This window comes from Chinchilla lanigera, unplaced genomic scaffold (genome assembly GCF_000276665.1).
Source record: "Chinchilla lanigera isolate Chin_1 unplaced genomic scaffold, ChiLan1.0 scaffold00052, whole genome shotgun sequence".
In the NCBI taxonomy this organism is placed as follows: domain Eukaryota; kingdom Metazoa; phylum Chordata; class Mammalia; order Rodentia; family Chinchillidae; genus Chinchilla; species Chinchilla lanigera.
The window spans coordinates 16,038,517-16,063,402 of record NW_004955453.1 but is presented as its reverse complement, the minus strand read 5'-3'; the positions used below and the strand labels follow the sequence as shown (position 1 = coordinate 16,063,402).

The following is a 24,886-nucleotide window of genomic DNA, read 5'->3' as shown; positions in this document are numbered from 1 at the left end:
AAACTGTGTTGGGTCATTCTGTCCTACCTCACTGGAGAGACATCCTTGCAAATGGACAGCTAATCTCTTTAATGAGCAACACACACAAAGGCTTTTCTGGAGAAAGAGTCCAGTTTTTAACTGCCTTTTATTTCACAGCTGTGGGACACAAATTTTAGAGTGGGAAAGGATCTTAGAGATCATCAACCTCTTTCTTCCCTGTGGCCTTATTTTACATAAAAACACTGAGCCCTCAAGAGGCAAAGTGGCATTCAGTACCACACTCACCCAGGTCTTTTCACTCTTAATCTTCTTCTCATCCATCAGTTTTCATTATCTTTTCTTCTGATAATTCCCATTTCAGTGTATTTACTGTTGTTTTCTTTTTATACTTCTCACTCACTGCCCAAAAATACAGTTGATAAAAGATTGTGATTTCTTTCCTTCCATTCCCTCTGTGACAAAACTTCTATTAATGTCCAAATATTTTATCAGTCATCACTATTTTTATTAATCACCATGAAGTTAGTGTACAGGAAAATGAGACAAATCCTACTATAGGTAGTAAGGACCTGTGTCCTGGCCCCAGAGTCTTCATCCAAACATCTAAGGACACATCTTTTGCCTTACAAGGGCAAGAACAAAGTTCCACATTTGGTTCCTTTCTTTTACACACGTATAAAAAATTTACCTATCAAAAAAGTAATACTAGAAACACAAAACGAGTCAAGGAGAGATAGATGCATAGTCTTCACATGGTCTTCTCAAAGAAATCAGAGAAATGCAAAGTTCACTTTCAGATGGGATCCAGAAAGACTAGTCTGTCAATGCCTCTTTGGAATCAGAGACTGCCATATTTAAACATGTTCCTGAAACAATGTCTACAGATAGAGAGCCTAAGGCTGCTCACTGCCAAAACCCTGCATTGGAATCCATTTTGCTACATACAAAAGCCTAAGCCCTACTTTATTCATGAAATAATGATAACAGTATTTACTTTTTAAGATTGTTGTGATTAAAGGAGCTATGACATTGTAAAATAATTAGTACAGACTAGCTCCTCAACATGTGTTATGTGCCATCTTTTTTTCTGAGAGCCATCTAAACTTCCTAGTGTTTTTATTTATGGGTTTTTTAGTAGAGGAACTCAAATAAATTATTTAGAAGGAGTTCTTAACTCAAATGAATTATCCTAGAAAGTTCACTATCTCTGGAGTGATTTCTACCCTTAAGAGTTCCTACAGTAACTCCTATAAGAAGATTAGTAGAATGGGTAGGGAGGCAAAAAGAACTATGGTAGTGAAGGTAAATATTAGCCACAGTAGTCAGGGTACTTGTGGGCAGGCAGGAGTGTGTGTATGTGTGTGTGTTTGTGTATGTGTGTGTGTGTGTGATACTACCTGTGTATATGCACATTTGTCATTTCTCATCTACCTCTTAAACTTGCTCCCCCCAAAAAACATTTTTCCATTTCATTGGAACGTATTTTGTTTTCACTAAACCAAAGTTAAGGGCAAATTCTAGGAAGAATTGGATATACTAGGTGATTAAAGTCACTTACACACCTATAAGGGCAAAGGATGCACAACAGAACATGGCACGGATGTCCACCCTTTCCCAAGGGAAGCAGGATTGGATGTCTTTGCCTCTACCTTAGGCTTGTGATTTCATAGAGCCGAGCTCCTGGCTCCTCCTCAATCCTGCCTGCACCAGGTGTGTGTGGTCACTGAGAGATAAAGTGGATTTCTGCCTTAACCTTTGAAGGTACAAAACTTCTACCCATATAAGATCAATGAATCCTGAAGGAAGCAGAACCTTCTCCTACATGTCCCCATGACAAGAGAGAGAGAATCAAAGTAGGACATAAATGAAAGTGAGAAATGAAGTTCTGCCCTTTCAGGTGATCCTTCTGGGTTTATCATTTTATTTGATGTCTTCTCTAGGTGCTCACTAAAAGCTAAGGACACTGTTGATGTTGTATAAACTCACCTACTGATAGAAATGGTAAAGGAATACACCCAGCTAATGTGAACCAAGGGCTTGATGTCCACCATGATGCCCCCTTTAGCAGTATGTAGCTGTGGTGGTAGCTGAGTCTTCACTCAGGCAGTGTTTTCATTCATGAAATAATGGTAACCCCTTTTTGTGATTTTGTCTTGAGATCAGAAGAATAATGAAATTCCAGTGCCCGGTTTTGCAAGTTATCTCTGTATCTCTCACTTCTAAAACTGAAGCTTGGAGAAGCTTGATGAAGCTTGTCTAAGACCACATGCCTTGTTTAGAGCTGCACTGTGCATCTGGGACTGTTTTCCTCCGTCGCCTGCAAAGAAAATCATATGGCAATCAATGTAAAAATAGATCCACTAATAGAATCTGATGAGCAGATAGTTTATAAGTGGAAAACAATAGAAAGTTTGTCTGGAATCCAATTCTGAAACATATCTTGCCCTCCTCCCAATAAACTGTAAGTAAAAGACCTGAAGAAAAAAATGATCTAAGATAGTATTTCATCAATTTTAAGGTACATAGAAAACATCTATCCAGATTTTCATTCAGTATGGCTGGAATGTCAATTAGCTATTGCGTTTTCAACAAACTCCCAAGTCGTCTTGGAGATGCTAGGTTACGCTGTACACTCAAAACAGTTAGACTCTAAGATATACCTGAAAGCATGAAATAGATAGCTCAGCTGGGTATAGTGGAATGCACCTATAGTCCCAAGTACTAATGAAGTGGAATCAGGATCATTTGCTCTTAAAATTTAATGCTGTAATGAATGTCTTTGTGCCAGATGCTTTGCAGGTTCCTGAGGTAGGACTGATGGAGTTTAAGAAAATGAACCTCATTTACTTCCATAGTAAATGAATAAATAAATGAACCTCATTTATTTCCATAGTATTTTCTTTTGCTGGTGGTAATATGGATCAACAGAAGCCATTTGAAAAAGATTTTCTGTCTCATCTCACATATACCTTCATATCTAAAAATGTTGTCTTTAGAACACATGTTCAATGCTTCATTGTATTCCTCATGCCACTGAAAATGGTGACATAATTTTACCTCGAGGCTGATTGAGTGTATGCCCCTGATTTTGGAAGCTACAGGGCATCAGCTGTCCATGGTTGGAGGTCCCCCAGATTCTAGAGTCCTGAGCGTAATGTAATACCCATTTTTGCTTCCCTGACAAAACCATTAGTACTTCCTACTAGCTTCCAGGTAGGATGCAGTGGACGGGGAAAACTCAGGAAAACTCGGGCTTTAATAGCAGCTCTACCTGTTCCTACCTGCAAAAATTTGAATGTGCCACTTGCTCTTGCTTTGTAGAAATTTTAAAAAGTACTGCACATTTTGCAGAATGCTCATGAGGAGTTAATAAAATAGAGAATGGGGCACATCTGGAACACTTCCTGACTGTATGGAATATAGATGACACTGGAGCCATGTTTAATTTTGAAAGGCATTTTTGAATATTAATGATAGCATGTGAAAGAGGTGAACACTGTCTCTTTTTTATTATTATAGTTTTCTTACCACTTTCCCCCACCACAGATTTCTTTTCATTTTTTTCACACACATATTCATTATAAACAAACCAACATAAAATAACTCTACGGAGGAGTCAAGTAACCAAAATCTATGCCTTGATCAAACATTGCAGGATAAGACTTGTTCTATCACATGGTTCTTTCAACATGTCTCCTTAAAATACCCAGTAGTTGGCACAGCACCTGCCTGGCAAGCACAAGGCCATGAGTTCAATTCCCGGTACCGGAAAAAAAAAAAATCAAAAAACCAAAAAAATAAAAAAATAAAATACCCAGTAGTGTTATATGGTCAAAATGCTTTTCTAAATGTAGATGCTATTTCCACCTCTCAAATGGATTCTAACATGACACAGTGCAGAATTTCATCTTGTTCATGTCATTATTTAAGCTTATTTAGGCAATAAAATTCTGAAATTGGTCTTTATAACTCTCTTGAAAAGTGTAATTAGGTAATCTCATCACTTTGTAAGGTAATCGATATAATAATACTTTGATTTATCATTCTACCAAGTGTACAAATATCAGAACATGTCATACACAATAAATATATATATATACATAATTTTATTTATCAATTTAAAAATAATAATCAAAATTTGTTCTGTGGTGATTTCCTTATCTGTACAGTAAGGAAAATAATACTCTATGAAGAACTGTTATTAACTTTAAAAGTTTTAAAATGTGTGAAGTACTCCATGTGGGAGCTAGCACATAAATAAGGCATCAAAAATCAGCACTGATTGCATTTTGTCTGTATGTATGCCTTTTTCTTTTTTAGACATCAAAGCCTTTGGAGACTTTAATTCAAAATTGTACTTTTTAAGGTATCACTGCAAAATTTAGAATTTCGTGTAGTTATTGTACAGAGAGAAATACCAGGTGTAAGCTCATTTGAATTGGCACAGTAATAAACTCCAAATGGAAATATATCCGTGTTTGCTCAGCCTGATCATCAATACTTATTCCCAATGTTTTCTTCTCACTGCAAAAGTGCTATCCTCGCTGCTGTCAATTTCAACACTGTGTCCATCAAAATCTTGGGGGAGTCCTGCTTTCTGTGCTTTTCTTTCACTATCTGTGTATTTTCATTTGTTTCAAGCAGCTGGGGATTTAGCTGAGTGGTACAGGTCCTTCCTGGCAAGTGCGATGTCTTGAGTTCGATTCCTGGTACCAGAAAAAAAAAAAAGACATTTGTTTCAAGCACACTCTTTAAACCATCTGTTTCTAATTACTGACCTATGTTTCAGCTTAAATTCTCTTTAAATTTTGTTATTTTTGAGGGTAGATGAATTATGACTGCAAAATGACTAAGAGTGCTCCATACATTTGAGTTATCAAGGAAATCATCAGATTAGGAAAAGGAAATATAGAGGCATGTGTCAATAAACAACACATGAAATCAAGCACAATGTTGGAATGGAGTTGAAATGGTTTGTGAAAGCCAATGATATTGTTTTGTAATAAAAATTGGAGAAAAACAAACTCTATTTTGTATGATGACAAATTCAAAATGTGCTTGGACAAATATACAAATACATGCATACGATCCGCTGAATGGTGTATGAGTTAGCTTTGTGGTGCATCACAAATCATCCCAACACTTAGTGGCTTAAGACAACAACCACTTATTTAGATTGTTATTCTGTAAGTTGGTAATTTGAGTTGAACTCAGTTAGATAATACTGCTGGTGTTTTTTGGGGTCTCTCCGTAGCAGCATAGTTGGACTTTTAACATGATGGCTCAGGATTTGTAAAAGTATACAAATTAAAGTGCCAGGACTTCTTAATGACTGGGCTCAGAAGTCCTGCACTGTTACTTCTGCTGCATTTCCCTGGTTTAAGCAAGTCATAGGTTGGTCCATGTTCAATATGGGAAAGGGCTACACAAGTGCATGTACATAAAGCACCATGGCTTCCTGGGGCCATTTTTGGAGATCAAGGACTGCATTTCCTACACTGAACTAAAATTTCTCTACTTTTTTCTTGAGTCTTCTCTACATTCTGTTCAATAGGGAGTAAGTTCATTTTATATGACAGGCTTTCAGGTGATTTGAAATAGTTCTTATGTTTCCCCTTCCTCCCAAATGCCAGGGGAACATGTTCTCACTTGAGGAGTGATACAGTTTTGAATTCTCTAAGTGTGTGGTTAACATCACTTGCATTTGCCCCGAGTTTATCAATGCCCAGCTGATATGGTGGCATCCAGCACAGAGCATGACAGTTCAGATGGGAGAGATATATGTAGCAGGCAGAATAATGGCTCCCCAAAGACATCCATGCCCCACTCCCTGACACATGTAAATATGCTGCCTTAGATGGCCAAGAAGCTCTGTAGATGTAATGAAGTTTTCAGATCTGGAGAACATGTAATTTTCCCAGATTATCTAGGTAGGTACAATGAATCTTTAAAAATGAAAAGCTTTTCCTTGTAACAGACAGCAAGAGAGAAAGACAGAGAGACAGAGAATGAGAGAAATAGAGACAGAGACAGAGACAGAGAGATAGAGAGACAAACAGGGAGAGAGAGAGAGAGAGATTCAGTTTGCCATTGTTGGCTTTAAAGATTGAGGAAGAGAGCCATGAACCAAGGGATGTAGTGACTCTAGAAGCTGCTCTAAATGACCCTCAGCTTACACTCAGCAAGAATACAGGAAACTTGGTCCTTTAAATCTAAGGAATGGAATTCCAACAACAACTGGAAAGAGCAGGAAATGGATTCTCCCATGCAGTCCCCAGAAAACAATGCACGCTACTGACACCTGGATTTTAGTCCAGTGAGACCTGTACTGCACTTCTGACCTCCAAAACTATTAAAAAACCATATTGTTTTTAAACTACTAAGTTAGTGATGAGTTATTACGGCATCAATAAAAATGAATATGTATTTGAAAAGAATGATAAGCTATTCTGTATTTTTGGAGAGAAATATGACCCAGGCAGGCTCAGCTTTTATGGCAACAAAATTATTAATTTATGTGAAGCTTACATGCAATAAAACCACAGGGTCTTTTTTCACATAAACAGCTGTGATTATGAATGCGTTTCCCTTTAATGATCAAATGCAGAATGGTACATTTAACCCAGCTCATTTTCATGATGTTAGATTCCGTCTATCTTTCCATCTTATCAAGATATTTTGCAGTTGGTCTCTGTCATCCAAATGCTTCAACCACCCCCTCCCTGTTCTGGGTTGTTTCAAGACTTGATCAGCCCATTGGTCACCATGCTCTGCAGGGTCCTTCTGCCACCCTGGGCTGATGCTGATCCTTCCACCTGTATACTCATGCCCTTCCCTGTACTCTGCTTTTTGAAACTCTGCATGTTTTTCAAAGTGCAGCTCAGATTCCATGCCTCTCATGAAGCCTTGTCTGATTATACAGCAAGACATCATTTCTTCCTCAGTCTGCACCATACAAGTAGCTCGTTTGTGCTGCTGATATGGCACAAATTCAGCTAGATGATAACTATTTGTCTTTCCTCCTAAATTGTAGGCCTTTTGAAGACAAGGATTGTCTTTTAAAATTTCATATCCCCTAAAGCCACTGGCAGGTTGCCTAATATAACAGGTGCTTTATGGAAAACAATAATCCATTTAGCAGGTCTTAATAGAGCCAAGATGTAGCAGTCTAAAACATTCATTTTTGCTTTAAATGGGTTGAGAAAATATATATACAAGCAAGTACATATTGCAAACAAGCAATTTGTTACACAAAGAAGCAGAGGTTCTGTGGGAAAATTATGACTCAGAGCAATGTGTGTATACTTTATTGCTTCTGAGAATGCAATGTCATATACTCAAAAATATGAAAACATCTGCTCTTGGGCTCCCTGAGAACCAACACTGGGTCTTTAACTCAAAGCACCTAGCATGATGCCTAGGGCAGAGAATGCATTTAATCTCTTTGGCAGTTCATTCAACTGATGTGTTAACGTTGCTTTACATGGCACCAACTCAGCCCATTGTTCTCATTCATTCAGAGCAATTTCAGTGCCATGACAGTACCATCATCACATGTTAAGCATGAATGGATAATAAAGCAGTTAGGGTAATACTGAATACCATCAATAGAAGCCCCTATCTCAAATTAAGTCAACAACAGGATTGGTGATAGATCATACAAAAAAGAAATCCAAAGGCAGGGCAATTCCAGACTGGCTATTAGCTACTCAAGAATATCAGGAGGACCTCTTTATTTTTATCTACACGGGTGTTTTCACTTTTCTGACTTAGCATCTTCGGACTAGCTTCTCTCAAGTTTAGAAGGAGCTTGTTTCCTTTCAACCAAGACACCTTTCAGCAGAACTATAGGCTGCATCATAAAATAAATGAAAGTATCTTTCTCACAAACCTCCCAGAGGACTTCTTCCACACATCAGTGTTGAACCCAAAATAGGGGCAGATTTCCATTCAAATCCAATCACCAGTGAGGAAACGCAATCACTGTGCTTGTGGTGTGAGACATCTGGCCTTGCAAGGAAGGATACAATTCCTGATTCACAGTGGGTTCGATAAGAAAGAGGAAAAGAAAGGGGCAAATGTTGGGAAGACAACCAACAAAGTCTACAGTCACTAATGCCAGTAACTAAACTGTATCTATTTTCCTTTTCTTCTTTAAATTTTCTCATTTTTCCTTCTGCAAAATCAGTTATGTTATTCTTGAACTGTGTTGGGAAGCTAAAAATTACTCGCTGCTTTCATATCCATATTATTTACTTTATACTGAAGTGGAAAAACGCACAAGTACACACACACATGGGCGCACAATTGCTGTTTGCCAATCCAATTCTTGCCATCGTTTTTGAAAATAAAGAATCTTTGTGAGTTGCCAACCTTTTGAGTTTCCATCCTGTGTCAAAATTTGCTCCTCTGCCTTCCAAGTAGAGAGTGATGGTTTATGGCTCAGATGAAGCCCTTGAAATTGGGATCCCTTAATGGAAACAGACATTTCCCCATCCAGATAGAGTCAAGATGTTTATCCCACAACTGAAATTTAGCTGCTTTTTGCAATTTTAGAGTCTACAAAATGGAATGTGAGTTGAAGAAAATGCCCTGAGCGTTTAAAAAAAAGAATTGTAGGATGTTCCTTTATTATTTTTTAATTTCTAAAAGGTAGGTCTTTTAATTTAATGATAAATCAACAATGAAGCAGTCTTTGCTATCTTTAAATCATTATTCTAGTATGCATTTACATACACATGTTTCACTTTTCAAATCATTTTTATATTATTTATAGTTTGGTTTTCAGAGTAGTCATATAAGATGGATGAAGTCAGTCTTATTATGCTTGTAAATGGGAAAACTAAGTTTCGGAAATGGTAACTGCCTTGCCCTAAATCACAAAATATGTTTGTGGCAAAGCATGTCTTGAGACTGACAGATCATAATGTTTTAAACTTCACTTCCCTGAGTTCCAACTAGCTATGTGATAATGCAATCTCCTTTTACTTTTTCCAATTATTTGAGTGAACAGATCACGTGGCAGTGGAGATTAAGCCCACAGTGGAAGGTACAGTCGCCCCCTTTCCTGTAACAGCTGCAAGCATTAAGAACAGTCACCTGACAGAAGAAGAATATTGCTCCTATTTAAAAGGAAACTATAACATTTACAAGATCAGTTGACCCATTCAAAACTATGTTTTTGCAAATGGAACTTCTGACAGAGATGAATGAATATTTTAGAGGAAAATCTGTGCTGAACAGTCTCCTGGCACTTCCTGTGAGGCCATCTGCCTTTGGAGCTTTGTACTGTGCTGCAGGTGGGTGTTTTCATGCAATGCTGAAGCCACTTTCACCTGCTGAAAGGTGTCTGCCTCCTTCATGTCTGATCACTGTGTGAGCCTCATATCCAAGAGTCTGTTCATTCACTTCAAGTTATAGTTTCCATGGGGAGCCACCAGATTCACAATGAGTGTCTTTCCGTCTTAATGAGCTCCTCATTCCTGGGATCCAGCTGCACACTAAGCCCAACTGGTCCAAGGGAAGCCTGTGGCTCACCGCTGCACTGGCAGCCAGGCACTTCCTACTGCATCTACCAGCAAAGACAAGGGTCCACTTTCTTTCCCAGAAGCCAGTCTGGATACAGCCTCTTGTTTTTCCAGACCTGGAATGGCCTGGCAGCACCAACTCGGATGTTATTCTTGGTGTCTGCTCTGTGCCGCCTCCCTTTTTTCCCCTCCACATTTGTTTAGAAAACATCTCATTGTGAGCAGGGCTGGCTCTTGGCAGACATTTTTGGTAGGTTTTATCATCATCAATATTAATAATTTTAGTCTGGTAGCAGTTAGCTGTGGCACCTTGTTCAGAAATGGATGGTAGCCAGGAAGACTGGTCCCACCACACAGAGGTGTAGAGGAAGAGGAACTCAGGGTAGCTGGAGGCACTCTGAGTGCTATTTGCAGGGCACTTGACTAGAGGTGGCCTGAGGCCAAATGGTCACAGGTGTGGCCACCTGGCTTCGTGCAGCAGCTCACTGAAAAAGAAACTAAAAACTGTGATCAATAAGCCAGAGTAGGGGGACATAGGAGCTGAGCTCAAATCAAAAATGATGAGAAAGTGTAAACAGTGATGGAAGCTTATATGCATGTGCTAGGGGCATCAGAGTTCACATGAAGCACTGTGTGGGGAAGTAAAATTAAAAGTTAAAACACCACAATTTCCTTTAACTGTATATTCTGAACTATCACAATAATGATTAAAAGCCCCACTTCCTCATCAAAGCATCTCATGGGGCCCTCCTATTCATCCGAACTGTTCCTAGGCTTTATTCAAACAGTAAAAATGATAGCTCCTCCGGAACAAGCTGAAGTCATCTAACAAGTGGACACACAGAGCACTTTCTTTGTTTTGCCTAGTATTTTGAACTTGCAGAGATGCTGCCATAGTCCTCTAAAGTTGGGAGTCTCTTCCTTCAGCGTTTGCTGATTACCTATTTAGGCCTCCATCATGCTGGGTAAATGCTATGATTGAGTCTTTGAGAACCTGCCATTTGCCTTGCTTTTCCTCGATGTTCACATATTTGTTTGCTACCCAGAGCACTGTGCAACGTTCTGAACTTTATCCTAAGGGATCTAAATGATTTCCTTAGAGATAAACGTGTTTGCCAGCATGGAGAGGAGATAAAGTTCAGCCCTGGGTAGATCTAGGGCTGGGGTCACTTCTATACTGCTTCGAGTGTTTCTCCCAGCACAAATGAAGGGAAAGTATGTGAGCCTGCCTTTAGCTTAGAAAATTAACTGAAAGAAGATAGATAGAAAGGTGAACAGAACCTGAGGGTCCTTGGGGACAGATGTCTGTAATAGATGCCATTGCTTGAAAGCGACCTTTCAGTGAGTGAACAACTCAGAAATGGATTCCATTGGATTCTGAGTCCTACGTAGGGTGACCATAAAACCAATCATCTAACTGGAACACTTTTTAGAAGAAAATGGACACAATTAATAATCATGCTGAATGATAGGTATAGACTGGGATGGTCCCTGGTCACCCCTGTCCTTGGTCACCCATATAAAAGGCTGAATAGATAAGCTTTTGCTGAGAAGCCTCTGTGTTAGTGGCTACATCAGAGACTTATGTCTCTGGTTTCAAGTTTCACAGTTACCTCAGGCTCACAAAGCTAAGAGATGGATGTCCCTCATGGCCCATTAAAAGGAATTACCAGTTAGGACTTCAACCTTTACTACCAAGAGGTCAGCACTTAGATATAGAATTTCAACAGTTAACATTATTCCAATTTGGGGTAAAAGCGGGATCCTTCATGATTCTGCAACAGACTCCTAAGTACTTATGTGCGGAAAACCAATGTGTCAGGAAAGGAGATGACAAAGTCACATTACTTCTGATGACTGGGTCTTCTTATCTAACCCAGTTTTTATTAATAAGTAGAGAGAAAAGGAGAAGAAAAAGAGCTGATCTGTGGGCTCCCTTTGGTTTGGTTCCTCCCACACTGAGTAGGCCCAAATCTTATTCTGTTTTACCGAAGAATATGTCCTCATTCCTTCCCCAGGGGAATGTCTGCAGCAGAGAGCGGTTCATTGTGGCTTATATCTCATGACTGTTCCCTAATCTGCTTCATCCTAATCTGTTCTCAGAATACTGGAAAAAAAAAAAAATCAGGGAGCATCCAGAGGCCAGGAATATCAAATCCTGTTTCCTCCAACCTCCCTATGCTCTACTTTTCTGCTAGAACTGGCTCAGAAACTGCTGGACTCACTATCCCCCTAGTAACCAGAGCCAGGGATGAGCTGGACAGGACAGGACAGGCTTTTGGAAGTTGGAGAGAGGCTGATCTTCGAAAACACAATGTACTTAAAGCAATTCTTGGAAAGTCAAAGGAGGTTGCAACTACATTCAGCATTATTTTCCCTCTGGTGGAGTTGATGACCTTTCTCATGACGATTCATGGATAATGGATGTGAACATCTATCCCACAGTGGGAAAAGATGAATAACTATCAGAATTAAAAACAGGCCCAGAAGCAAATGATCATCAGTCACATACTCTTTCTTCATTGGCTTAAGTCACATTTGTTTACCAATTAATTAATTAAACCAAGTGTCAGAGTTTAAGTTCCACTGTGTGTTACACCTTATAGTCTGGTGGGGTGTGAATAGGGGATGTAGATTATTACATGAACAAATTAATAAAGTGAGATGTCTGATCTGATCAACATACAAAATGTAATGGGAGATCTTGCATTGGTTCTCCACCTAATCTAAGAGAACAAGAGAAGTTTCCCAGAGAAAATGGTACATAAACTGGCACGTATAGAATTGATACAGATCCATCAGTCCAGGAGAAAGTAAACTTGTGAAAGGAGGATGCTCAGGCCCAGGGGCAGGAAGCCAAGCCTGAAATGAGGAGCTACAGGCTGTTCAATCAAACTGTGCCCTATGGCACAAGATGGAAGAAATATGGGAAGAGATGAAGATGGAGAAACTTAGAGTTTTCCTCTTCCTTTCCCTATAATCACAGGGACCGTGAGAGGGACATTTGTGGTTATCAACTTTCTCTCTCAGAAATGGAGAAATCCAGGACCAGGGGAGGAAATTGCCACATTCAAAGTTAGTTTGTAAATGAGTAGGGGACTAAGAGGTGGAGGGAAAGGAGACAAGGGGGACATAAAAGGAATTAAAATGTGCAACATACGTGTACCAGCTCCCCATGATGACTGTAATCATTATGAACTGCAAACATGTACTAATAAAAATTAATATTTAAGGGGTTGGGGATTTAGCTCAGTGGCACGGAGCCTGCCTGGCAAGTGCGAGGTCGTGAGTTCGATTCTGACCAGGAAAACAAACAAACAAAAATTAATATTTAAAATTTTAGAAAATGAAGTTATACTTTTTCAAACTGAGAGAATATGCAAACTTGAATTCTATTACCTGCTCTTGGTCCAGTTCCTTGTCGTGGTCTGGTTATTTTTCTTCTTTTATAAAGAATATTTGAAACCATAAAAACATTTGACTTAGCATTCTTGGATTAGAGATCTGTTAGAATGAAGGGTGTGAGTTTATTGGAAATATTATCTTATATCTGCAACATTTTGATTATTTTCACAGGATCTTGGCTTAGGGAGCAACTGAAAGTATTTATCTTTTACGTAAATACATCTTTTGCTGTTTTCACAATTGGTTAGAACTTTGTCATATGCTAGCACCACTGGCCAAAGTATTCCATGCACAAAACAGAAAAGTAAATGTTTGTGTGCATGTGTGTGTGTGTGTGTGTGTGTGTGTGTGTATTACCATAAGAAAAGAAGAAATTCTAGACAGTCAAAAAATTTAAATTGTCCATTACATATACCATGAAGGAAAGTGAAGAATTAGAGAGTGAATGAGGGCTTTATTGACCTGAGGTGCAGGAGTGAGTTAATCACAAGGAAAGGACAGTAGATGAGTTGGGTGAAACAAAAGGAAGATACAAGAAAGATAACCCTGTAGTTCTGGTGAGATCATGCTGAATTTTGAGTGCTGAATTTTGCTCCTGTGTCTTTAGAAGTATTGGAGGAACTGCAGAGGGAAAGAGATGCTAAGAGCAGTGCTCCATCCAGGCCAAAGCACTTATTCCCTGAGCCTCTGGGAGCACTGATCTCTGAGAGCACCCAGGAATTTTTTATCCTTTCCAGTTTCTAGTACTCTCAAGGGTGGTGGGGCACAGCCACAGGACCCCAATTCAGGTCCAGAGCTGCCTGTGAGTCCAGCTATGGCCTTTGTTGCAACTGTCTCACAGCTCATCTTCTCCTTGGCCCGTGCTGCATCTTTCATGCCACCTAGATGTTGTTCCTGCGCATGCTCCACAATAAGCGCACTCCTCACCACTGTAGTTCACTGTTGGAGAGTCAGGTCAACAGCAGGGAGTGAGCAGGTAGAGAGTATAAACCAGAATTCCCATTAATAAATGTTAAATGGTAAGATATTTCCCCTTGCCTTAGGGCATCCAGCTAAATAAGAGACAAAGTCAAGATTAAAGACATTCAAGCCCAGGGCTGGGGATTTAGCTCAGTGGCAAAGCACCTGCCTGGCAAGTGCAAGGTCATGAGTTCAGTTCCCGGTACTGGAGAAAAACCAAAAAAAAAAAAGACATTCAAAGCCCATCGGTGTTCTTTCCATTACACCATCCAGGCCTTTTCAGGTCTCCTGGAACCACAGTTGTCAAGACCTGCTCTTGCACATGCTCCTTCCATTCTCTTTGCCACTGTTAAAGTTGTTCCCCAGCCCACCCCACTCTTCTCCATAATACAGGTAAATCCTCAGGACAGTTGGAGGTGTGCACAGACCCATTCACAATGCTGCTGGGTAAGGCACTCTCCGGAGGTGCTGTCCAAGTGGTGTCCTCAACATGGTACTCAGATGGTTCTCAGGCAACCTTGGACCTGAGGGAGGATTTTGTCCTCTACACTCCCTCAACCAGTCATCTTGCTCAATTCTTTGCTTTCGTTTTTCATTTTATTTTTTAAAAATACCTATTTGTCCTATTTACCCAGCCAGACTGGAATCTCTGCAGGAGAAGATGTAGCTTCCGTACAATTTAACAAACTTTTCTGGCCCCTTCCGGGAATAAGTATTATGATAACAGGTGGATGCATGAGACTGATGCCTGCCCTCAAAATGCTCATGGTCTGAGACACTCCGTTTCCTGCAATTCACCACCCATCTTATAAATACAGTGTAGTTCTGTGAACAAAGTGTTCCATAGAGAGTAAGGAGAAGGGTGGAGTCCTGAGGGTTCCTCGAAAGAGCACTTGAATAAAGCTTAATAGTAGGTCGCTAAGGTGACCAGTGAGCACTGAATGACATCTACAGAACGAAGATATTTTAAGGGAATTTTATGTATCCAGACTGAAGGACAGATATTCATTGAATGATTCAGCAAAGACACACTGGGCACCAGTAATCCTGGGAGTCAGTATTTATCATCCACAGTCAACCGAATTTCTTTTACTCTTTATATGTCTTTCAAATTTACTCACTTCCTTTCACCTGTCTCCATTACCGCCACCTCTCCCCAAGACTTTGCCACCAAATTACTAACTGCTTTCTAACGAATATCTGTTTGTGTCATCCTCGAGCCCATTTTTCTCCTCTACTACTGGAGACATAATTTTAATGTAAAGCTGAATTATATCTCCCCATTCTGATTCCCTAGATTCTGTGGATAAATGGCAAAATTTTAATCTTATTCTTTAAGGTCTTAAACATTCTGCCCCCTTCTCACTTTTCCTTTCATCTGCTCCCTCATTTAATGTGCTCTCTATATTCCAGCCACATCAGCTTTATTTCATGCTTCCTCGTGCCACATGGCCTTTACATGTGCTGTCCTCCTGCTGAAAGTAGTTTTTTCCCATTACCCCCTTCTTCACTTTAACTTGTACTCTTCCTTCTGGACTCAGAATCATTTCCTCAGGGAGCCTTTCCTGAGCTCCTCTGACCTGATCCACAATTCCTGTTACCTACACATATGATGGATCCCCCTTTTGCTATTTTGCAGCTTTTATCATATTATAATTTTGCACTTCTTCAAGGTTTTAAAGTTCACTTCCTTTTGCCTTACCCCTCATATATTATGTTCTACAAGGGTAGAGTTGTTTTTCCAAAATGGTGGATCTCAGCAAAGATAGAAAAGCACCTTCTTGTATGGAGAAGGCCCGTGTTACATGAGTGAATGAGAGAATCTACGACTGAATGAACAGATTGATGCATGCCTACCACTGTATCATGATTGAAGCAAGAGTAAGAAAACCAGACCTCGTTTCTATTTAGTGGAGCTTTCAGCCTATCTTTGGTTAAGCATGAAGACTGAAATGTCAAAATGTAGCCATTTGCACTATGCACAGGCTCTCCCTGACTCTTTTCTCCCTGACCTCCCATCACACTTCTTTGAGCTAAAGATTACAGGACCTGGGGTCTCTGAAATTACAACAGAGTCTAGGATTGGTTTGATTTGTTTTCTACAGTGCTCTGATTGCAGGATCCAAAGGAACGTGTCCCTTTATACTCAGAAAGATTCTACAGCAAACATTTACCATTTTCTGGTAACCCCCAAACCATTTCCCCTCAGTCTACATGTAGGAAGTCTTCTCTCCTTTACACTGTGTCCTCACGAGGGGATTGCCCGTCAAGGGAGCACGTGGCCCATTTTGGTCAATAGGCCTGCCTTTTAGGACTTAAGGATCTTTCCTAGTCGGGCACACTGGGGAAAGAGTAAGTGGATCCTGGGAATTTCCCAAAGGCCCTTCCATGCCGAATGATTCTATGAGCCCTTAAATAATTCTCCTTCTTCAGTCAATCTGGGAATATTTCTGTTGTGTGCACCCAGTCCTCTTCCATCAGGGTTCTATTGGAGCAGGATTGGATAAACTCTAACCCAAAGGCTGAATTCAGTGGTTACTTATTTTAGTATATAAGGTTTTAGTAAAGAAAAAGCACATTCATTTATTTATGAATATCTTGCTGTTTTCCTCACACAAAGGCAAAGGGAAGGTTTAGATGTAGTTACCAACCAAGCTGAAAACATTTACAGAAAAAGTTGATGATCTCTGTTCTGGAGAATGAGTTTCCAATGCCATAAGATATCCATTATTCACAAGTAATTAACTTCTGTGCGTCTAGAATGGTATCAGATAGTACTATCCTTGAGAGAACTGAGAAAGGAGTTATCTCACATCACTTTCCATAAGGTTTAATTTTTACATTTAAGTTTGGTTGAAACAGGCTGTGTGCACCTGACTAATCCTAGCCACTCCTCAGGGTTTTCTGCTCTAATTTCCTAGGACTCTCATTCTCTGCGCTGGCTCTTTGTTATATTTATGCAGAGAAGGTTGTGGCAATTAACTAAATAACCGAGACCTGAATTCAAGTATTTTAAATCTCTCTGTACTTTGAAAAAATGCTTTATTCTCTATGGCTCAGCTTCCTCTTCTCCATGGCGAAGAGACTGAAGTAAGACTTCAAAATTATCTTCCAACATTTGATAATTTAAACAAAGATAAAATCAAGCAGATAGACGAATGCTTGTGGAAGAACAAAGGGGGAAGTGGGCCTTAGAAGAAAAGGGGCATCTAGCATTATGCATGACTGGAAATACCGCAAGCTGGTGTGTAAAGCTGTGTGCAAAGGCAGGAGTACGCACATGTTTTGAAAAGCAACCAACACCTGAATTAGTTTGAGTACTGTCTAGAGCCAGGAGTGGAACCCAGATGGCCCTCAATGTCTCATTTACATCCCAAAGTGAAATTCAGGGTAAATAGCTGATTAGTGGGAAATTTAGAGACAGTCCCTAAGCAGAGTTTGTTTTACTTTTTACTTGCAGACTTGTTCCAAAAGCTTGCTTGAATTACAGTCTAGAAAGTGCCTACTTAAATTCCTTTAACAAGCAACCCCCTCTCGGTAGAGGCAAGTTTGAGCCTGTCCCCTCACCTCAAACAGACCATCCATCTGCATTGTTTACGATGGCCCCAGGCTGCAGGTAGTTTAAAGCGCCACTATCAGATTGCTTCTCAATCTTCCCCTGTAGACTAAATAGTCCTGATTTTGTCAGCAACTTTCGTACTCTGAGGGCACTCTTATTAACTATTTTTACACTGGGCTGCATCTGCACCGACTCCTCGCTACACTCACTGGGCTGGCTCCTACCAGAAGCTCAGAGGTGGGGTCTGGGACTTGTTGGCTCCAGGCTCTCTTTTCTTCCCTTTAAAAATATGTTGATGATCATGTGTTGAGAGTTAATGACAATGGTCGGCCTAAAATGCTCAAGCATAAACTTGCAATTGAGTCAGGGAATTGATGAAATAAACCTCAAAATCCAGGACATCCATCCTATAATTAAGACCCACTAATGTATGGACAAAAAAGGTCAGCGAGGCCTACTTCTGGCCTCCACAAATTAAAGGGCTTCAGTGATTCCACAGAATCATTTTCCAAGTAGTACATTAACTAAGTATTTATTGAGCATCTGCGGTATGCCAGGCATTGTGCTAGCTCCTGGGTTGCAAAAGTGGATAAAAGAGTGAAGATCTCTTGTCCTCACAATGCTTATAGCTAGCTGCAGAGTATTGGGAAGGGACCATGTCACAGAAAGTATGGAAACAATTGTAACAGAGTGAATAAGTGATATGGCAGAAAAAATATGGAGGCCCCTAACTCAGAATTGGGGAGTGAGGTAAGAGGTGACAACAGGGCTGGAAGGAGGTATGACATTCCCTGCTGAGGGAAGAGCCATGGAAGAGCCACCTTCACAGACCCAAAACGACTTCTACTTGCTGCCTCAGAGAGCAGAAGGGTGGTATAGATAGAGAAAGGTGAGAACTGAAGTATGGGGACCCTCTAAACCAGTTTAAATAATGAAAATTCCTGTAACTGGAGGGTGATTTTGCCCTCCGTGGGACATTTGGGAATGCCAGGAGATATTTTTAGATACCATAAATCAGAGTTGCTACTGGCACCTACTCTAAAAGTGGAGGCTAGCTGTGCTGCTCTATATCCTACAATATACAAGACAGCCCCTAGACAGAGTTGTCTGGCCCAGAATGGTAATCGTGCTGAGGTTGAGAAACCCTGGTGCACCACCGTGTAAATCGCTAAAGGAGGAGAGCAGCTGCAGCAAATCTATTTCTAACTTTCACCCCAGACACAGAGCACTGGGGCAAAGAGCATTTAAGAGAGTACAGGCTGAGAGAGATAATTTAATGTAGTCATGCAGGTAAGCGATGAGATGTAAACCTTCCCAAACTCCTCAGCCAGTGGCCCTGCCAAGGAAACACATCTCACTAGGATTAGGAAATCAGAATGAAAGACTCTCCATGAAGACCTTCAATCACTGCCTTCGCTTAACTGGTGAGGGATGGGAAGCTGACAAGGCAATGAAGTAAAATAACTGTTGTCAACTACATGCGCTATACAGTTCACCATTCTGTTGTGCTCAAGCCGAAAGTATATACAATAAAAGACTAGGAGTAAAGTGCTAGCTTGCTTTAGCCCAAAACGGTAGGGCGCACAGACACGCACACACACATGCAGAGGACATGATCTCATATATTTGTGGAGCATATTTTACATTTCTTGTGACAGGTGGGATCCTATAAATGGAGAAATGGACAGCTGTTCAGCTTGATAATGTTTTCCATATTATCAGATCAACTTGGAAAACTGATAGTATCTATTATTAAGAAAAGTAATGTATGTGTGTGTGTAGTCTTTTTATATTGGACTTTAGTACACAGTGCACTAAGACAGCAATTCCTACCCACCTCTTGGCCATCACTCAGTTCCTGAATGAAGCTTCTAATAATATTGTATGACTTATTGATTACTTATTTATTACTGCACTATTATGTGCTATTATTGTACTTATGTATTTCTGTACTATTTATTGAATACCATACAACAGGCTTCATGCTATGCATTTTGAATATGTTTTCTCACATAATCTTCCTTTTTTTTGGTTTTTTTCTGGTACCGGGAATCGAACTCACGACCTTGCGCTTGCCAGGCAGGTGCTGTGCTGCTGAGCTAAATCCCCATCCCCTATAATCTTTAAATCTTGTAGAGTAGCTATTTTTCTTACATTTAAGAAACTGAAATTCATGGAGTTTAATGGTAATCTCCCTAAAGTTGCAGCACTAGTAAATTGTTAGCTAAGATTCAATCTAAGAGTGAAAGCTCCTCTCCAGAGTCTTCAACTTGACCCCAACAGCCTGGTTTTTCTGGTCAACAAGAGCGAGCACTTCCAGAAGCCATCCGGAGCAGGCTTTTCTGCTGAGTGTCCTGGCTCTCGGAGGTGAGGCTGACCACTCACTGAGCTCTGGATCATCTCCATGTTCTTCAAGGAGTATTTGGGCCCAGTAGGATTCAGCTGTCTGAGTCTTGGCCACTTCACAGTTACACACCCTGCTTCCCCCAAGCACCATCACCATGGCATTCTAGTGACATGGGCAACTTGAAGTCTTACTCCAGAAATTACATAGCAGAGAGATGACTATGGGTCCTCCAAGACCAACCTGGTAGAGCCTATAGATTGCATTGAAAAATACTCAGGTCCCACATTGAACTAGAGAAGAAAGTTGGGATTCTTTCCAGACATGCAGACCCAGAACAGATCTCAGTGGTTCTGTTTGTTTGTTCCCCTGTGATAACCACAGGATGTTTTTTAGCTCCTCCACAGATAAGAACTTCTTATCATGCTTAGCCCTTTCTCTTGTTTTCCTATTTTTAATTTACAAGTGTGTGCTTTTCCTGCTGTTGGCCACTTACCCTACAAGCCCAGCCAAGTGTCTCTAGGCTCTTAAGGAGATGTGCAGCAATGCTCTGGGACTTGTCTCTTCACAAACATATTGTGCCACAAAATACAGTACTTTCCTCCTGTGAACCAAAATCTCATTTCCCTCAATCATATAACCCTAGATCATATTAAGACCTACACAGGGGACCCACATAGCACAAAGTCGTACGCCCACCAAGTGCCAGCTCACTAGGCATAGCTGAGTTGAGTCACAGTTGATGGGAGCCAGGTATGCCTGCCCCTCCTTTTATGGTAGGCACATTTCTTCCAAGTTCTAAACATAAGCTTTGCAGAGCCTCAACTCCCACATTTCTCTCCAAGAGGTCATCTGTTTTTCAGGTAAAAACCAAGCTCAAGCTCAAAATCCACCTCTAGAAATATCTCATATTAGGACACAAAGGTGAAAGATTAAGAAAAACAAATCTTTGCTGCTTCTGGTTCCCTTCCTTGGACCCAGGAGGTCATGTGTGGTCCATCTGTGGTGTGCACAATACCTTCCTAGAAAGAGTGGTCTCCAACTTCACTCCTTAGGAGCACACTGTATTAATCTTCTGCGGTCACTACAGCAAATGACTACATACTTGGTGGCTTAAGAAGCAACAGAAATGTGTTCTATTACAATTCTGGAGAGAAGAACCCTGAAGTCATTTTCACTGAAGTGAAATCAAGGCGTATTCCCTCCAGAGATTCTAGGGTAGGATCTATTCCTTGACTCTTCAGCTTCTAGTGTCTGTCTGCATTCCTTGGCTTGTGGCCACATCATCTCCACATGTCCTGCTCTACCACATTGTATCCTCTGTATGTGTAATGTTTCTCTACCTCTTTTTATAAGGGCAGTTGTGATGGTGTCACTGGCTATCTAGTAAGTAATGATGAAAATTAAAACTAAAGCACAAATTCACAGGTGAAAAAAGTTTTAATTGAAAATTTAGAGGAAACATAGAAAAGTACTCCAGTTTAGGTACCTAGAGGGGCATACTCTGATGTAGGGATTCAGACTGGCCCACCCACAAAGGTGAGAGGTCAGGTCAACTTTCAAGGATAAGCTGGTAGGCTGGTGTCTGATAAATCACTATCTTATTCCTGGTATCCATCATTGAGTTATATTTCATTTTTACGCTCAGAAATTAAAGGCATGCATTCTCTAGCATCTGAATTGTACTTACATGACTATCAAATACCACAAGATTCCTCATCCTCAGAATTCTTGATGTTTTGGGCTGGAAAATTCTTTGTTGGAGCAGGAATAAGCCACTCTGTGCACTCTAGGATGTTTAGTAGTATCTGAAAAATAAAAAATATAAGAAACCATGAAAACTGAATTTCGGGTATATAATACGTTTTTTTAAGAATAAAAATGGTCTGTACAACATTTGAAACTTCTAATGCTTAAAAACATCACTCTTTGTTTAACTGAAATTTAAATGTAGTGGATGTTCTACAATCCACTCATCAACCCAATCAGATGCCAGCAGCACACACTTGTTCCGGATTTTGACAGTAAAAAAAAAAAATCTCTGTCTCATCACCAGATGTCCCTTGGGAGGCAAAAATCATCCCTTGTTGAGAACCACTGATCTACTTAACAAAATAAACAAGTGAAAACTCTTGTAAAATGGGAAAGATCAAGGGGAACTATGCGGAGCTTTTTAAAATACATGCACCATGGCCGCTTGCTCCTGATCTGCAGGACTGTCCAATCTAAGGCCGCCAGGCCAGCAGTCACTGGCATGGCTCTGGGTAGAGGCTGTGCAGCACAGCTGATGGGGACAGGGTTTGGAGAAGGCGTTCTTCTTGGAATGATCGTGCCCAGCCCTGTCCTTAACACTCTTTAGCTTCAGGCTCAGTGGCAGGACCAGGCATGCTCTCCCATCCCCCAGTCGCCTGCTAATTTATTTTAATTATTCTCTTTTTGCCCCCCTTCTTAGTCCTCAGGCTTTTCTTAGGAGTAAGTGGCTTTCTCAGGCAGCCAGCAGACAACTGTCTGGCAGAGCTTGGTTATAAGGTCCCTCCACTGAGACATTTTTACTTGGAGCATGTTCCTACTGGTAGAAAAAGCTAAACAAAAGAGCAGCTAAATGGGGAGAGGAGGCCGGCCGTCTTTCTGACTCTCCCTTTCCCTTTCTTTTCTTTCCTGCATCCTCAGCCTCCCAGTCTCTAAGGAACACTTAGTATTGGCTGTATCTGTGGCTCATCCCTGCTTTCTATATTGATAACCAGGGACTCACTCTCTCCCACTGCCAGCTGCCTCTGCGCTGTATCAAATTTGGCTTTCAAAAGTTGTCTCCAAATATAAGCCTGGTGTGCACACAACAGAGATAGCAATCGGGTGCACATATTGTATGTCTATATAAACAAAGCCGTGTGTATTTATAGACCCGTATCAATGACAGATCTATATGGAGATATAATGGGGGTTTTACAGATGGAAAAAAAAAAAGCTGAGGCTTTGAAGTCTCTGACTCAAAATAAAATAAAATACCAAATAATGCTCAGCGACAAATCCCTTAATAAGGATAGGCTTTTATCTAGCCCCAGGCTGGTGGAGTCTGAAGGGGAGATTTGTTGTGGAGGAGTCCGATCTTCACAATATGGAGGGAGGATTTAAGTTCTGTTAGAGAATCCTCTGGTAAAGGAAGAGTGTTTCATTGTTTACTGCTGTGTTCTTAGTTGCTTGGTCATTGTTTTCAAGTCTTGGTCATGCTATTTTCAAAGGGTTTGCATCAGCCCACTACACATGGCCTTATGGAGCAGTCCAAAAGCAAAGTCAGGACTCAGGAAGAGCTTTAAGGATGAATTGATAAATTCAGCCATACAAAACATCCCTCGTGGAAGTCAGAGACTGCTATAAAAATGCATAGGGAGGGGAAAAGATACAGAAAACAGAAAAACATGTAATAAGAACAATCTGAAAAGGAAGAATTGGTCCCCAAAGCTCCTCATTTTTAGGGTGAGTCATTTTATGCACATAATCATGTTAACTATTTAAGGATAGCAGCAGGAAGTTGTCTGGGGGCAGACAGCGGAAGGAGGGCACCACCTCTGTAGAAAGGCTGCACACACACCGCCCCGTTCCAACTTCAACCGTTCCGGCCATGACCTCTCTTACACCTGCCAATGAGAGCATTTCAGTATTTTAAATGCTCACATCCTAGGAATAGTGGCTTGGGTGTTTGTTTATTTATTGAGATAAAAATTACATGCCTTGAAATATGCAGATCATAATTATCCAGTGCAATGAGTTTTGACAAATGTGTACAGCAGTGCGGCCACCGTCCCAGCCAGCCACAGTACAGAACATTTCTATTACCCTAGGAAAGTCTCCTGAGGCCAGTGATATGCTGTGGCCAGCTGCACATTTACTCCCTAACTTTCGTTCACAAAGCCAAGCTGGTAGCTTTAAAACCACAGTAATGAGAAATGAACACAATACCACAAGCCAGGCAACCACTCCCAGAGAGCCAGTTTACCATGCATCTCTACTCGTGACTCTCTGTGTTGATTCTCCAGCCCTTTAGAGTCAAATTATCATGGCTTTAGTTTTGCCTGCTCTTGAACTTCATGACAATGGAATTAGTTTTTATCTTGCTTGTTTCCATTAACTCAGTGTCTGTAAAACTGATTTTTCAGTAGTTTGTTCCCTTTTTATTGCTGAGTAATATTCCATTTTCTGAATATACTGTATGTTATCTCATTTTTTGTTGAAATATATTTGATTTGTTTCCAATTAGAGACTTGATTTTTGATCTATCCTATAGACATTTTTCCACAAATATTTTTGTAATTATATGTTTTCTTTCATTTTAGATGAAAATCTAGGAATAGAATCAATGGGTCATAAAGTAATTTTATGTTTCACTTTATAAGAAAGTGCCAGAAGATGCAACATGTACATGAATCAATTCTCCTAGATGAATGTAATTATTGTGTATTTTAAATATGTACCAGCAAGAAAGAGTAGTATATAAGTAATGCACAAAGTTTTAGTTTTATTTAATACTCCCTTATTATTCTTTAAATGTAGAATTTTTAGTGATATCTCCCATTTTGCTTCTCATATTAATGCTTTGCTACAACTTCTTGATCATTTTTTGTTTCAAAATGTTTAATCAATTTATTTGACCTGTTGGAGAACTTTTACTCTACGTAATCGAAGTTGGCTCTTTCCAACTTCTTAAGGTAGAAGATTAAATCATTGATTTTAAAATTTTCTTCTTTGGCTGAGCCTGGTGGTTCCATGACTGTAATCCCAGCACCTGGGATGCTGAGGCAGGAGGATTCCCATGAGTATGAGGACAACTTGGGCTGCTTAATGAGCCCAAGTCTAGCCTGAACTAATAGCAAGAATCTGTCTCAAAAAGAATTATTTTCTAACACGAGCATTTAAAGGTAAGAAATCCCTACTGAACACGGCTTTAGCTACATCTTGTGAGTTTTTGCAAAGTATAATTTTAATAGCTCAAAATATTTTAGTCATTTTTATTTGTGCATTATTTAGAATTATTGTGCTTAATTTTATAATATTTGGGGATTTCTACATATCGTATTGTTTCTTTTTCCTAGTTTTTAGTTTGTTTTAATTACT

General features: G+C 40.2%; 1 long non-coding RNA gene across 2 annotated transcripts in view; it reads right to left on the bottom strand.

The window, feature by feature from the left end:
* Nucleotides 1-1,886: 1,886 nt before the first annotated feature.
* LOC102020199 overlaps nucleotides 1,887-24,886 on the bottom strand; it is an 81,781-nt gene continuing 58,781 nt past the window's right edge. The window contains exons 5-6 of one of the 2 annotated variants that reach the window (XR_262748.2): nucleotides 21,468-21,585; nucleotides 1,887-2,299 (exon numbers count right to left, since the gene is read on the bottom strand). This is a non-coding gene — a long non-coding RNA (uncharacterized LOC102020199). Of the gene's footprint in view, nucleotides 2,300-4,652; nucleotides 4,689-21,467; nucleotides 21,586-24,886 lie in introns of those variants that run through there. The other variant, XR_262749.2, reaches the window with a different exon arrangement.